Source organism: Passer montanus, unplaced genomic scaffold (assembly GCF_014805655.1).
Source record: "Passer montanus isolate IOZ18808 unplaced genomic scaffold, ASM1480565v1 scaffold105, whole genome shotgun sequence".
Classification (NCBI taxonomy): domain Eukaryota; kingdom Metazoa; phylum Chordata; class Aves; order Passeriformes; family Passeridae; genus Passer; species Passer montanus.
The window spans coordinates 1,081,829-1,097,109 of record NW_024357059.1 but is presented as its reverse complement, the minus strand read 5'-3'; positions in this window follow the sequence as shown (position 1 = coordinate 1,097,109).

Sequence of the window (15,281 nt, the reverse complement as noted above, 5' to 3'; positions counted from 1 at the left end):
ATAATGTAGTAATATCAAGTATAGCTCTGATCTACGTAAGATTTCTTTTTGGCAGAGTGCAATGGGGTTTCAGCAGAAACATGTCCTTTGTGAAAGTCCAGCTTCACTATTCAACTTCCAAATGGGAATGAGGGAGCACATAGAATTTTCATTTAGAATAAAGGAGAAGATAAAGTTAAACATGTTAGTAGTATGAGAACAGGTGTTATCTCATTACAGGGGCATTGCCAGATCATGCAACAGAAGAAATGTTTACTCTGCTTTGCTGCATTCAAAGAACTTCTCCTAATTTTAAGGTTTTTCACTATTTATTAAAGTATTGTATGTAGGCATCTTAGTCAGAGGTAGTTGCATTTTGATTGTATTCTATTTTTGTCTACTTCTAAAATGCAAATGCTGATTGTTTTGAAGAGGACGGATTGGTTTGTGTAGTGGTGTATCAAGGAGAAGTCACAGCTTTACTGCAGGTGAGCTCAATCCACCTATGCATTCACTTTTTTCTGAGAGGCACAAGTTTATGTATAGTTAGGGGACTACTTCCTTAAAAGTTTAAAAAACCAAACTTTTTAGAAAATTCCATTCATATGGCTATTTCACAATTGTTTTGTGTGTTGTGATCTATTTATTGCCATGGAAATTTGCAGCCCCTTACTGTAGTCTGGAAACTTTCATACTGCAAAAAATGGGACTGAGGTTAATGCTTGTGAAACAGAGCACCATCTATTTCACTGCCAGAAGTCCCCATGATGGTCTGAGTGGAAGTGAGAGATGTTTCTAAACAAAAAACAAAATAAACCAAGATTTTTAGTTATGCTGACATAAATGGAAAGGTAATTTCCTTGCATTAAGAAGGACAGTCCTTGTCTTAAAGAGCTATGCTGTATGGTAAAGGGGAGAGACAGAGAATTAAATGGACCAGCACAAATAATCTTCATTTTCAATGCAAATTAATAACAGCATCAGCAGTGAAATGTAAGTAAAAGACTACATACGCTAGCTCTAGTCAGATTGTTATTAAGATAAAATGGATTACCACAGAAGACTAGTAATCAAAAGTGGTTTTGATTTTTTTGTTCCTATCTTTTTGCATCAAAGGAGAAAATGTCACATAAAATGACTGCAAATGAGTTTTAATAAGTCCCTAAGGACTCCGTTCAGTAGCATGCTTCTCTCTGTGCTGGTCTTCAGGCATGGGAAAGTTTGTACCAGATTTGTACCAAGGGAGTATATTTACAGTTTTTCTCCTGTTTTCCCAACCAGTATTAGATACTAAGGAAAGATAAGAAAGGCAAAATAAAAAGGACATTTTTCTAAACTTACCTCAAAATCAAAAAGTCAACTGTGGCAATGCTGTATTATAAAGAACTTCTTATTGCTTATTCAGACTGTCCAGAGGAAGGCTTGCTGGGACACAGTGCTGAAATTTTCCGCACTATTTTAGTGAAGCACAATTTATGAATCCCTCTTCTGAGACAGGGCAGGTATTTCATAACAAGCTACAAAAATAAAGAAGCTTTTGATCAGTTGTGAACATGGAATAGAAACAATGGAGCCTGTTATGTTTCAAAACCAGTAAGATAGGATTTTATTGGAATGTCATGTATTAGAATTTGAATTGCATTCAGATGTGTGAGGAATGGTGATCCACTTGATAGGGAGTGGCCGACCAGGTGATGGAGGTGAAGTGAGTGGTGAAATCAAGAGGAAGTGTCAGGGGAATGTCAGTAATTATAGTAAAGGCCATAGTGAAATTCATGAGAAGGGTTTCCTTGCTTTGGTGTAAATTGGTAGGAGGGGTGGAGACAAAGGGGTCACAAGAAAGGCAACAAGAAGACTGAAATATTATTTTTTTTAATCATTGTACACTTGTAGTCTGTCAGCAGAAAACTACTGTGAGGGTGCAACTTCAACACAAACATGTAAATTAGTCACCCTGCATATTCACCAGGAAAAGTTTTCTTAAGGGCTAGTAACTTTGAAATAATATAGAAGTATATTGGAAAACCATTCCTTCAAATAGTACTAATTATTTCACAAACGTTTAATAAAATACGCTGGAAATGCTACATTTGTCACATTTAATTTATTATTACTTTATGGTTAGCCATCTGCTGCATGCATTGGACAGATTATTCAGGTTCTCTTTCACTGTGAATGCTTGTCTGACCCTTTATGGCTTTGCCCTCAAAAAACAAATAATGGATTTACAGGAGTCTAGAAGAAGTTTTACGAGTTTCCAAATGGCATTTTCAAAAAATTTGACCTCTGGTGCCACCTTGTGACTGTCGAGAATAAGGACAAAGGATAGTATTTAAACAGAAATTCAGTCTCAAACTGCGGAAGGTCATATACTAACACTGTTTCTGAACTGTCATAATGAAGAGAGATAAAGTAGTTCAGCGTATCATGGAAAACAGGGGGTTTTCTATTTCCCCCCTGCTCCAGTGTCGGTTTTTGCATACTGGTTTCAAAAAGAACAAGTAGAAAAAAGAACTAGCAGATGTATTCTCAAGGGGTGGGGCAAAGAGAAGTTTCTCAAATGACTGACACAGTTGTAGAACATGAAAAAGAACTCCAAACCTAACACATCACCAGACCTCTCTAAAACCGTAGCAAACATATATGGGTATTTGCAACAAACCTTGTGCTTGCAAGACTCATCCATCATGTGGTGTGTCTCTCTTATTCAGCAGACTTGGGCAAAGAAAGGGGAACTTCTGATAGACACGACTACAGAAGGTGCAATGGCAAGGTGATACAGCTAAACAGCCCTGTGTGTTTATCTAGCGTAAAGATAAAATTACATCAATTTGTTTCAGGAAATTAAGCTGGTTTTCCATCTTCATTCTAGAGGTGGCCTGTGCCCAATTCTGTCAATTGCTAGGTGCTTTTATTGTATGAACATTTTGCTTCAAATCATTGGAATAATGTAGACAAAAAGATACTTTCAAATCTGGGCTTCAGTTTTAATGTCTTGCTTTCCAACCTGTTCAAGCACCTTCTTGGGACTAAATATAGAAAAGCTAAACACACTGCTTCTAAGGAGTTCAGATTTACAAAAGTAGTGGGCAAGGTGCCCATTTTTATATTTATTATTATTTTCTATACTATTCATAAACCAATGAATCATAATATTTTTAGCATTGTCTGGATAAAGAAAGGGAGAACTTAATTCTTGTATGTTCCTTGATTATGCTATTCTGAATTTTACATTAAATTATTCACTCAACAGAGGTTTTCTGAGCAGTTGCAGGTGGTAACTATTGCATAAAATGCGTTCGTGACTGGCAATAATAACTTATATTGGCAATTAAACTTATTCTGCCTCTTTCAAACTCTGCTTAGTCCTTCCCTCTTATCTGCTTTAAGTGGTTGTAGGTCATTATAAAAAAAATTGCCAGATGATTTTGCAAGATCATTGATGAACGTAATTTAATGTATGAAGAAAATTTTTTTTAATTTTAATGTATGAAGAAAATTTTTTAATTTCTTACTGCTCCATTTTATCCATTTTAAATTTCAACACTTTCTCCTTTTCCACAACCATCTCTTGCCGTATTCTAACCAATGCTAGAACTTGGCTGCTAAACAACTAACAAAGGTCTTAGAAGTTTCTTGAGAGGTTATGGCAGGCTTCAAGAAGTCCAGTTGAATTGTAAAGGTTCTTGTGCTATTTCTGCCATTTTACAGTGAAGCTCTTCACTCTTTGTGGAGTCATTAATTATGGGGATGATTAGGAGTTTTTAAACATATTTCTTTTCACTGAACATTTCAGTTAGTATGATTTTATTGGCAAATTGAATGCTTTTGATTTCTAAATTGGTCATATTACTTCCAAATACTTGCTTATTTCAGGTAATAACTGGATATGAATAAATACCATACATTGCTAATTATTTCTGCTAACACTGGTTTTTTTGAAAAGTACTGGAGGTTTGTGTGTGGACTTCCTTTTTTTTTCATAATGTGAAATTACCATTATGTGGAATTTTTTGAAATATAGGAAGTTTGCCTCTAATTGATTGAGGCAAATCTTTCTGTAGTGTCTGAAAAACAGGATACTTGATATTATGGAAACTTGAAGATTTTGTTAATCTATGGTTCATCTACCACATTGTCTAGAAATAGTGTGATAATTAAGTATTTTTATCATGCTGTGATATGAACCTGTAGCAAGTTACCTGAACTTGTGTAATTCCACTCCACAACATTTAAATCTTAGGATTTGGAGTTTATATTATCTATATGCATATTTCACCTACTGTTAAGGAAAATACACAAATATAGTATATGAAACTCTTACAAATATACAACTGAAAACTTACAAAGAACTTCAGTCTCCATAGATTTATTAGCACAAAACGAACTGGGCGGAAAAGTACTTTCAGTGAAGCATCAATGCTGCTACAAAGCTCTACACTGGAGAAAAATATAGCTTTTCCCTTTCATTGAGAATACAAACTGCTTCCCTAAGACATGGTTTGGCTGTAGGTAAATTGTCCATACTGCCTAAAACCACTAGATGTAGCTGTTGATGCTTGCAGCAGGAAGAACGCACACATCCACACATGCCTGCCCCCTCGTCCTTCCTTTCCCCAGTCGGGTATTTGTTGGTTTATGTAAGTGATGTTTTGCATTTTTACTTTTTTAAAAATCAAATCTTCGTATTATGGCTTTCCTTACAATATTATGTGCGTCTTTTTGCAGTCTCTGAATTTGTCAGTCCCTCTTCATTAGACATGATACAAGAAGGTAGTGTAAAATTTAAACATGATATGACTGTTCATGAATTAATTATAAATAATGATTATTGAAAATAAGTTAACACATATGCTTCCAGCAATAGGCCTGACATTGTGACTGAAGTGGTACAGGGTGGGTTTCTCTTGCAGCATTGTTGCATTTTTCATAGCTGGGACATAACTGTAATCTGATGAGCTGCAACTGCCACCATACCAGATGGATCCCTGAAAAGAGGAGTCCTGTAGTAATCTGTCTAGAATTCAGTGGCCACTTGGCAATATGTCAGGGAATGCTTGTAGAAGTGATTCAAAATAGATTATGAGGTTTTATTTTCAGTTACATCTATAAATAAATATATATTACTTCTATAAATGTTCTGTATCCAATTTTACCATTTTTGTGGGAAATACATCTAAAAAGTTACCCATTGCTTTTACTTATATTGCTTTTAAAAGTTGTTTTGTTTTTCAGCTACCTGCACCACAGTAATATTTAGAATTGTATTAACATCACCAGTCTGTAAAATTTTGCTAGAATTGCCAGTTTAATTAGCAAAATTATGAAACAAAAAAACCTGAAAGAAAATATGATATTAAAAAAAACCAAAAAACAACCCAAATTCCTTATCAATAAAAATAAGGTGTGCGTGTAAGCACATACAAAACTTTTTTGTATCACTTTCCTCTGCAATGATTAAGACGTACATTTGCAGGCATACACGTGTATTTGTATTTAGATGCTTCTCTACAGTGTAATTGCAAAATGTACATTTAGGGAGAAAGAGACAGAAAAGATGGATATGGCAGTGGGGAGAGTCATGCATTTTGCTTGTTGCCATGCTTCATTCATGCCCTATGAATGAAGAAGTACTGAAGCTAGGGATATGATGTTATTCTTCATTTGTAGATAATAAATGCAAACAAATATTTATTATAACAAGGTGTCAGTTTTAGAAGAATGTTAATTTTGGCTGTTGACAAGCACCTGTAGCTGTACATTTATGAATGTTGAAGAACTAGGAAAGATGCATGAATTTTTGAGTTTAGTTTACTGTTAGTGAAAGTGTTTTGTTTGTTATTAACAAATTTTTATACAGAAATTCTTTTACATACAAATGAGTGGTAGAAGACTGGCATCTACATTCCTACCTGAATGAAGTGAATTCCCTGCAGATACAAAAGACCTACAACGTAGGGTGTCATGCACTCCCATGTGCACCTGTCCTTTGAGCCCATGTCCTGTTCTCAGTTGTGCTTCTGTGGCTTTGTACAGATCCTAAGGTGATTGGTGTTGTATAAATACACTTTCATCAACATTTGTATATTTGTATGTGCTCCTTTGACTCTTTGGTTCACAGTTGATTTGTACAGAAGCCGTGATAACTTGACCAGATATCACATGGCAAATGCCTGGTCCAGGCAGCAATGCAAGTGGATCAATAATGCAAGAACCACAGTGAGAGGATTATAAGTATTTAGAGGAAATCCAGAAGCAAAGCTACAGGAATTCTGTGATGAGATACTCTAGAGCTCAAAGTAAAATTTATCCCTGAGGAATTAAGTTAATAATGAAGTGCACTGGTTTCTTAAGCATCATTCCCTGTTGAACCAAGGCAAATTCACTGCAGTCTCTGAGCCAGGAGAAAAACAGCAGCAGTTTTACCCTTTCTAGTAATCTAGTCCCTGCTGCTGCTGACCTCAATACAGTTTTGCCCTCTCTGTGCCAGTTGTTTCCCATCTTCTCTTCTTCTCTCCTCTTTCTTCCCCTCCCCTCATGATTAGGATAGATGCTGCCATTGGGGAATCTAGGTCTTAGAAGTTAAGAGCTGCATTACAAAACATGTACACAGGCCAAAGAAATTGTGCAGAAACTACCACAGAAATGTCTACCAAGAAAAATATGTGAACCGTGGTATGAAAAGTAAGTTTTTTTACTCCTATTTCCCCATTGCACTCAATCTGTGCTTCATAACAGGGAACTGCTTTCCTATAGTTATGAACTCTGTGCTGCCCCTAACAATGGTACAACAAAACAATTTTAATTTGTATCTTTATGGTACAAAAGATCAGGAAAACAAGCTCTCTATGTTTGCACCATTTTTGATAGCCTACATAATGATTAAAACCTAGAGTGCCCAATTTTCATATTTTCTTTAGATATCTGGAAATGCAAACAAAACAAACCACTGCAGTTTAAAAGTTCCAACAATTAGTCATTTTATTAAAAAAAAAAAAGAAAAAAACCCCAAATGTTGAAACCAATGTTATCTGTTTTACAGTAACCTTTATTTTAACCAACCCCGTCCAAATGCTGGGGCAGAGATGGGTGTTGTTTGGCTTTTTGGAGTTTTGTGGGGTTTTTTGTTTGTTGGTTTGGGGTTTTTTTTGTATTTTTCCCCACTGAATTAAGATTAATTAATTAAGAAATTTAAAAATTTATTCTGAAATTGAGTTGTTTGCTGCCACACAAAGGTGTTTACTTGGAAAAGAATTAAAAATGCAATACATTACAAATATTCTTGATTCGTTTAAACTGTCTACTCTCACTTTGACTACTGACTAATTTTTTAGGCTCTATGATTATAATTCATTGGTTGAACCAGGTCAAAAATGATGTTGGACTGTGTTTCATGTATCAAGAAACAAAGAAAGTTTGAATATGGCTGAAGGGCTGGTCTGTCCCTTGTTAATTTTCTGGTTCTTGGAGTGGTGGAATAGGTGACTCTTTTCTTTATGGCACTGGCAACCTACAATAGGAATCCCAGTTGCAGATACATGGCACTCACAGTCAATGTTTAGGACTGCTGGTGGAGAAAAGTAGGATGCAGGTAGTGTGATCTATTTACAGCTGTCACAGCTTAACAGAAGGGCAGCTATACCCAGCATTAGAGTTTTAATAGCCTTTTGAGGATGTTGTAGGGAGTACTGAAGTGATTTGGCCAAAAAGTTACGTGTGCCTGACCCACTGATGAGCTTGACCTTTGATAAAAAGCCTGTGACACACAGATAAATGCTTTAAATCTGGAGAACCAAACAGCAACATGGGAATGTCCAGGTTCAAAAGGCAGCCCTAAATTACAAACCTAGACTACTGTTACAGTCTCAAATAGCCTGTTGTCATATACTTCCCTTTTGGTTAGACCTAATTAATCTTCAAGGAGGTGAAAAGCCTATTTGACCCTGGAAATTTTTTAATGCCTGTCTTGGACTGAGACAGTTTAAAGAGGTGGGCAGTCTAAAATGAGTAACTTCCTCCTTGATTCCAAGTAATCTCTTCTCACTAATGATGAATGAGATATGAGTAGATACAAGTGAAAAAATAACAGTTTAGTAACAGAATGCCAACAAGGAAAAAAGGAAAATAACACAAATTCACAATCTGCCACATGACCAAAGAGGCCTGATCTGCTGGAAATGCCTTTCCTGAGACCGTGCCCAGCAGGGATAGCCTGGGGCTTGTAGGACCAAAGGACAAGATGGCAACAGATCCCCGCCAGAAGGCAGAGCTCCTGGGGCAGGTGCGGCAGAGATGGAGACCTGATGGTTCCCCAGGGCTGGCACCATCCCCCAGAGGCCCAGCAGGGTGGGGGGCACTCGGTGCTCCCTGTCCCCTGTGTCCTGGGGCACTCGGTGTTCCCTGTCCCCTGTGTCCTGGGACACTCGGTGCTCCCTGTCCCCTCTGTCCTGGGACACTCGGTGTTCCCTGTCCCCTCTGTCCTGGGACACTCGGTGCTCTCTGTCCAGCAGCGGCTCGTCCGGAGCAGGGCCACTGCTCCACTGTGGGCCAGTGCCTTGGCTGTGGACAGGCACCTGCAGAATCCTCCCCAGGGCAGCCAAAACCCCTGCTGCAGCCCTTCCGAGATGAGGAAAAAACCCCAAAAACTGAAAAGGGAAGAAAAAACCCTTTGCCTGAGCTGAAACGAAGCAGCGCATGAAGCAAACACCATGCAGCAAAGAAGCTCCCCATGAGAGATAATTTTAAAATTGTATAATGTCTCTGCCCAGGGCAGCACCCCCAGACACACACACAAGGTATCTCACTGTAGGGTCTTACAGACACAGTAACAATTTTTGGACACAAATAGATGTGCAATACAATAACATTATAGACCATAAAAGAATGCCTCATAAGGAAAAAAAAATAGATATTTAAAAAATATAGAATATAAAAAATAAAAAAATTAGCATGAGCAGAAAGTTGTTAGTGTTTAGCATGGACTCATCTGCTGGTATATATGGACATAATGATGTTTTAATTAAAATTAAATTTAATTAATTAAAATTAAAATTATATTTTTCTTTAATATCTATTTTTACAGTATTAGCATTCTTCACCAGAACTAAAATTACCATATTCTGTTAGTGAGTACTTTACAAGAATATTTTTTTACAGTATGGTTTACTGTATTCATACATTGAAATAGGCAGATCCAAAAAACAAGAAAAAGTTCAGCATAGCTACACAGTGTCAAGTTGTCTTAAAAAATACATCGAAGCACATACTCACCCACAGTAGTTATCCATTGATGTTACATTACAGATTGCATCCCCAAAATCACTGTCAATCATTAAACACAAGAACATCCTTAAAGTTCCCTAGCAGATGCCTTGCTAGCTCTTTGGCTCCCATTAGTCTCCAACGTCTGTGCTTTAAAACATCTCACAATTTTAATAATGAAGCCATTTAGCACATTATTTGCTGCGGGATGTAGAAACCATAGTTGCTTTTATTTTACTGGAAATATTCATGAAAGCATGAAAACACACTCAAATCCAGAAAATATAGAAGAGCAACACAACACACTCTGTAACACTGCTAAGGACTGATGCTGAGGCCAATGGCACAGGTGGTACAGCAGCTGAGAAGAGACCAGAGTGGCTGTTGATATGTCTTTTGCTTTCTGATTTCACTTACCTTTTCAAATCGGTTTCTAATTCCACTGAAAGTTTTGGAGCACACTGTTAAGTAATTTGAAGCCATTTTCATAGCAGAGGCTGTCTAGACTCATGGGAAATTTTCCTTAAATCCTCTTTGTACTCATAGAGTGCCCCACCTTTATTCTGGAATTCCCACAGTTTCCAGGATGTTGTCCTCTAGAAATCGCAGAAAAGTTAAAAGCCTAATTTGTGTTGCACATGTACCTTTCAAAGACAAAAGCTGTCTAATTTTTCAATGGAACTGTATATTTTGGCACTGAAGAAATGTGACTACTTCCTTAACTCATTCAGCAGGTCCAATGAATAGGGACATTCGTTCAAATTAATTTTAATTTAATTTTGTCCCTCTAGCCAAGAATCTTAGTTCTATGGTCTTTTAGAAACAGAAACAGCAAATGAACAAAACTGTGATAATGAATATTGCTTATGAAATGTATCTCATGAAATTTAATTTTTCTTTTCAGATGAATAATAATTTAAAAATTACCTAATGGAGATAAAAAGTGCTGGAAAAGATCCCTAATTTTTCAATTTTCCTGAATTCTTGAAGGAAAGCTTAAGACAAATGGATGTCAATAAAATCCACAGAAAACACATATCTAACAATCCTTCTGGCTGTGTTCTGGATATTAAATACTCCCCTGTCTCCCTTCCCTCTAAAGAGATATTCAAATCTTTTCTGGGTTAATCTGTCTCTTTTTTTCTAATTTTGTGTAGAAGTAAGAAAGCCAGCATACTTCAGATGATGTTAGATATCTCAGATACATATTCAGACATTGTGTACAACATATTGGTAAACAAGCACATGCTCCTGCAAATTGTAGCATATTTAATGACTGAACATTGATTGAAAAGAAAATGAAAAAAGTAAATACTGATCTTAGACTTTTCTCATAATCTCAAATTATTATTCTCTCTTTCGAGCCAACTGCTTTTTCTAATGCAACACAAAGTCATAATGGCAATTAATTTGCACTGAATAAGTACAAGAGAAGTCTCCACTCTCCAATGTAATGTCTGTAGAGGTGAAACAGCCAACTCTGTTTTTAAAGCTGAAATTCACAGTTCTGTTCCCACTTCTTCCAAGCTCACTGACATCAACAGAATTGCATTTGTGTAACTCTGCTGCTACTAAAAAAACACCAGACTCCACATTCTAGTCTGTTGTGGGTTTTAGCTCATCTGGTTATTACTCTTCTGAGGGGTGCTTATGGAAACACTGTATTGTGCTGTCCTGAGTTGTGTCTGGACTGCTGCTTTGACAGGGAAAAAGGTGACACCAGTGCTTGTAAGCAAACAAAACACCAGAGTGGGCAGAAGCTGTTAGTACCAAAATGCAACAGTCTATAACAGGCAAGCCTGTCCCAACTATATTGTGCAAAATTATTTGCAAACCAGAAATATTTGCAAACCAGGGGAGCATCAGGTTGCAATGTGACAATGAAGGACAGTGGGGGCTGGGGGGCAAGTTGCAGTATCTTTCAGGTGCCTATGAAAGTCTCTCTTCCCATCTCTTTGGAGCCAAGGCTGTCCTGTCTTTTTCCAGCTTGTAATTACAGTGACATAAAATAAACAAAGACAGTGGTAGTCAGTCAGCACCCAAAAATCTATTATAACACCCTGAACATCTTTTATCTGCATTCTTGACATTGGTAAAATTTTAAAAATTGGGCATGAAGTGACAAGACAATAAAAAAATCCCTGTGAAAAAGAATTACTGTTTTATTCTTGTATATTAAATTGAGTTCTGGCTGCAGTAAGAGATGGTCTAATCAACAAGGGAATAAAATGGTCTGAGGTCAGCCTCAATGAGTGATAACTTGGCAAAAAAGACATTTCAGCATCTTCCTACCATGTCCTGCCGTTGATTGTAATAGCTGTTGATTGTAATGGTAGTTTGAGCCATTTTATATTATGGGAATTGTCAAAATCTGTATGATACAGTCTGTATGACTCTTAGGTTTACAAAAATAATCATTAAGAGTTGCAGCTAATGCCACACATAGCCTTCCTAAATACTAGATGGAAGCCCACTCTTACCATACTTTTCCCCTAATTTCTGCATTTATCAGATTTTTTTGCTATGTGATTATAGTAATTATTTGATTTGTACTGTTTTATTCTAAGGACCATTTTGAACAAACCATTTTTGCTGGTTTGTTCATGGTGGGAGCCTATCGTAACCTAGGAGAAGAGTCTCCTGCTGTTATGTAAATAACTTTTAACAAACCCTATGCTAGAATGACATTTTTCACCTCCAGACAACATATCATTACAAAAGAAGCATTTAGAAATTGCTGCTATTTGTATGGTTGCTTCCAGGATGCTGGTTTTTCAGCTGAAATTTTACATTATTTGATAGCTGAGACAAAATACCAAAGAGCAATCTAAAAAAAAAGATTGTTCTTGACTTTCCTCATATCCTGTTTCTATCAGTGTTTTCTTTTTCTTTCCCTGCTAGAACAACATGTAAACCAATCCTTTACCTTCAAATATCCCTAGCACACAATATTTGGTTTTAACGGTACCAGCATTTTTAAAGTCTGTTTTCCTGAGTATGATGGTGCAACCAGTCTTAAAGTTTATAATGTCATTGAACCACTATTTACTATAGAAGATTTTTCACTTTTTTTTAAAATAGATAAAGTTTGAAAATAATCTAATTTTTGAAGAATATGATTTGCCAGTCTGCCCCAAATACACCTTTTTAGCCTGTTGAATATCTATAGTTTTGGCTTCCAAATGTGTTTTTGACTTTTGGTCATCACTTTATTCAAACCTACTAGTCTTTAAAAAATTAAAATATATACCATGATGAAGAGAAATAAAGTGAAACTGAAGATGGTTCAGCCATAATGGGCTCATCTGTTAGATATGTTAGGGGGAAAAAAGGCAAATAATGAAAAAAAATTGGTATCAAATATGTACAAAATTAGTAATATATTTTAACAAGTCATGCTTGAACTCATAAATATATTTTCTGACTATTTCTGTTCTAGTTGCTTCAGCTTTCATTTAAATAGTCTGCAGTTGTGGAGGGTTGGGATGGCCACAACATTTCTAGAATCAACAAAAAATGTGCAGCTTTTTTTTTAACAGAAAAAAAAACTGTCTGCAAAATTACAAAACATGTTTTCAGTATAACTCTTCAAGACTAGGTCTAGATTTATTAGGGGTCTCTTCAAAAGGAAGTGATTTTCATATTTTAAAATTATTTTCATAATTCCCCACAAATTCTTTTTTTCTGTTCTTCTCCTGTGTCCTTCATTCTCTTTTTCTTCACAGAAAAAGTACATCTGTAGGGGAAGCAGAAATGTAACCAAACCCCAACTCTTTCAGTTTAATTTTTTATTATGTTTAACTTAGGATTTCTTTTCTGAAGTTACAGTTGGTTAAAGAAAAATAATAAAGTGTTGTGCTTTTCTACTGCATTTTTATTGGGAAGAAAAGGAAAAGAGTAGAAATTACAAAAAATGCAAAACTCATACTAAAAACCCCTGTTTTTCCAAAGAAACTTTATAGCATCCTATGTGAAAATGAGGGTTTTAAAAAAAGGTTTTTTTGCGAACCCTTAGTATGGATGTTAACAGAGATATTTCCAACTACTGTTGGTGCTAAAGAGGAGACAGAAGCCTTGTCATGCAAAAACATAAAAGGTAATTTTCACTTGATCCTAAAGTGTAGCCATTAGTGTTTGCCTACTGGATTATTTTCCACAACAAAAAGTGTATATGAAGAAAGCTTGCTAAAAATACAATAGTAATAGTAATAGCAGTAATTAAAATAATAATTCCAGACATGCATTAACAGTAAAATCAATTAACTAAACTACTGACATAACACAAAATGTTAAGAGTAAGAATATCTCAGCAGGAGGATATTTTTCTTGACATTGAAAGTTTGAGTCCATTGTATTAAAAATGGAGGGCCATGAATACAGAAAAGAGGTATTGATGATGGAAGGAGCTGACCATTGTGAGACCTAGACGTTTTAATTGTAAACTACGGCTTGGTCTTTTTAATTTTATTGTTTGAAGCAATGAATTGCATCAGCCTTATTTACTGTCTTTCTCCCACCATAAGTTTTTCACAATCCAGACTCCTCTGTGGAGATCCTGTGAGGTCTCACTCAGTTTTTCTACATTTGTTCATCTTTAAATATTCACATTGTGATTAAGAGCCAGAGATCTTTGTGTGTTCTTTGTCTTATATTTATCTTTCTGCAGTGTAATTTTACATTACAATGCAATTTCAATAGTCCAGCTACTTTCTGTTTGAATAGTAAGAAGCAATCAACACATTCCCTCCCAAAAAACCCAATCACCTGAAAAAAAAACCCCAAAACTTAAATGAACTCCTTTTTCTCATCTTCTTCTACTTCCTCTCCCTCCTCTCAGTGAGGATTGATAACTACCTGTACTCTGCATGCTGTGGCTTATATTGTACAACTGCAGCATGTAATCAAAGCTGACAGGTGAACCCCCAAGCAAAATTATTTTCTGTTCATGAATAGAAAAAATCGGAAAAACATAGCCAAAACCATACAGCTAACACAGACCATCGATCCTAGAGAAACACTATGTTATGCTTTCTTAGTATTAAAAAGCACTTACTGTAAGAGACTCTCATAAAGGGAGGAACCCCAAATAACATTTTCCGGAGCTTTTTTCTTTCTGAAACTATCTAAAAGAAAGTTCTTTCTTTTTTTTTCTCTCTTTCTCTGTCTGTGTCCTTTTGTACCTTTTCCTATTTTTTTACAGTGTGACAGTATATATTTTGATCTGATTTGAAAGTAGTCAAGGGCAAGAACAGAAGGAAAAAGAACTTTTGATTTTAGATCTACACCAAAGCTCAGTGACTAGGCAGGAAGACAACTAAGGAGCCTAAGAGAAAATCAGAGAAAGAGAAAATTGGCCACAACCAGCATGTAAAACCCCACACAGATTTCTAAAACATGAAGAAAAACTGAAATAGAATTTTATTCCACTGTGCTTCCTCCTGCTGCTCTCACCGTTGAACTCAGTGATACTGAGAAAACCCAAATTGCAATGCTGTCCTTACCTCTGAAAGAAAAAGGAAAAGAAAAAGAAAAAGAAAAAGAAAAAGAAAGGGGAGAAAAAAGATTTGTGACTTTAGGTCTCTGACTATATAAGAGTTTCCCATTGAGAAACATTAGCAAATCACTTTTGCTTTCTGTATAGGAGACAGTGGAGAAACAATGAAGAATCTCTTAAAGGCTTTTCTTCAGGTCTCCTTACCCAAGTAAATAAACTTTTAAGAAACATCTGTGTAAATCTCCTAACAACGTACAGTGGCTTAAGCTTGGCTACAAGAGGATCTCCTCTTAAAAGAGGTGCTGTTTTTCTCTGGTCCATGAAGTGTACATCGGTGACTTGATTACGTTTCAACACAAATTGGATTAAAAATTCTAACTTTGTAATTTTGGGGAAAACTTTACAACATCTTGTATGCTAATCAAAGTAGAGAGTAGAATAATTTTCTTTTTTACTCTGACATAGTCTTGTAATGTCTTATGAACTTCATTGACACCTACAGAAAACTGATATTTTTTTTCACCACGAAGACACTTTTGCCTGTGTA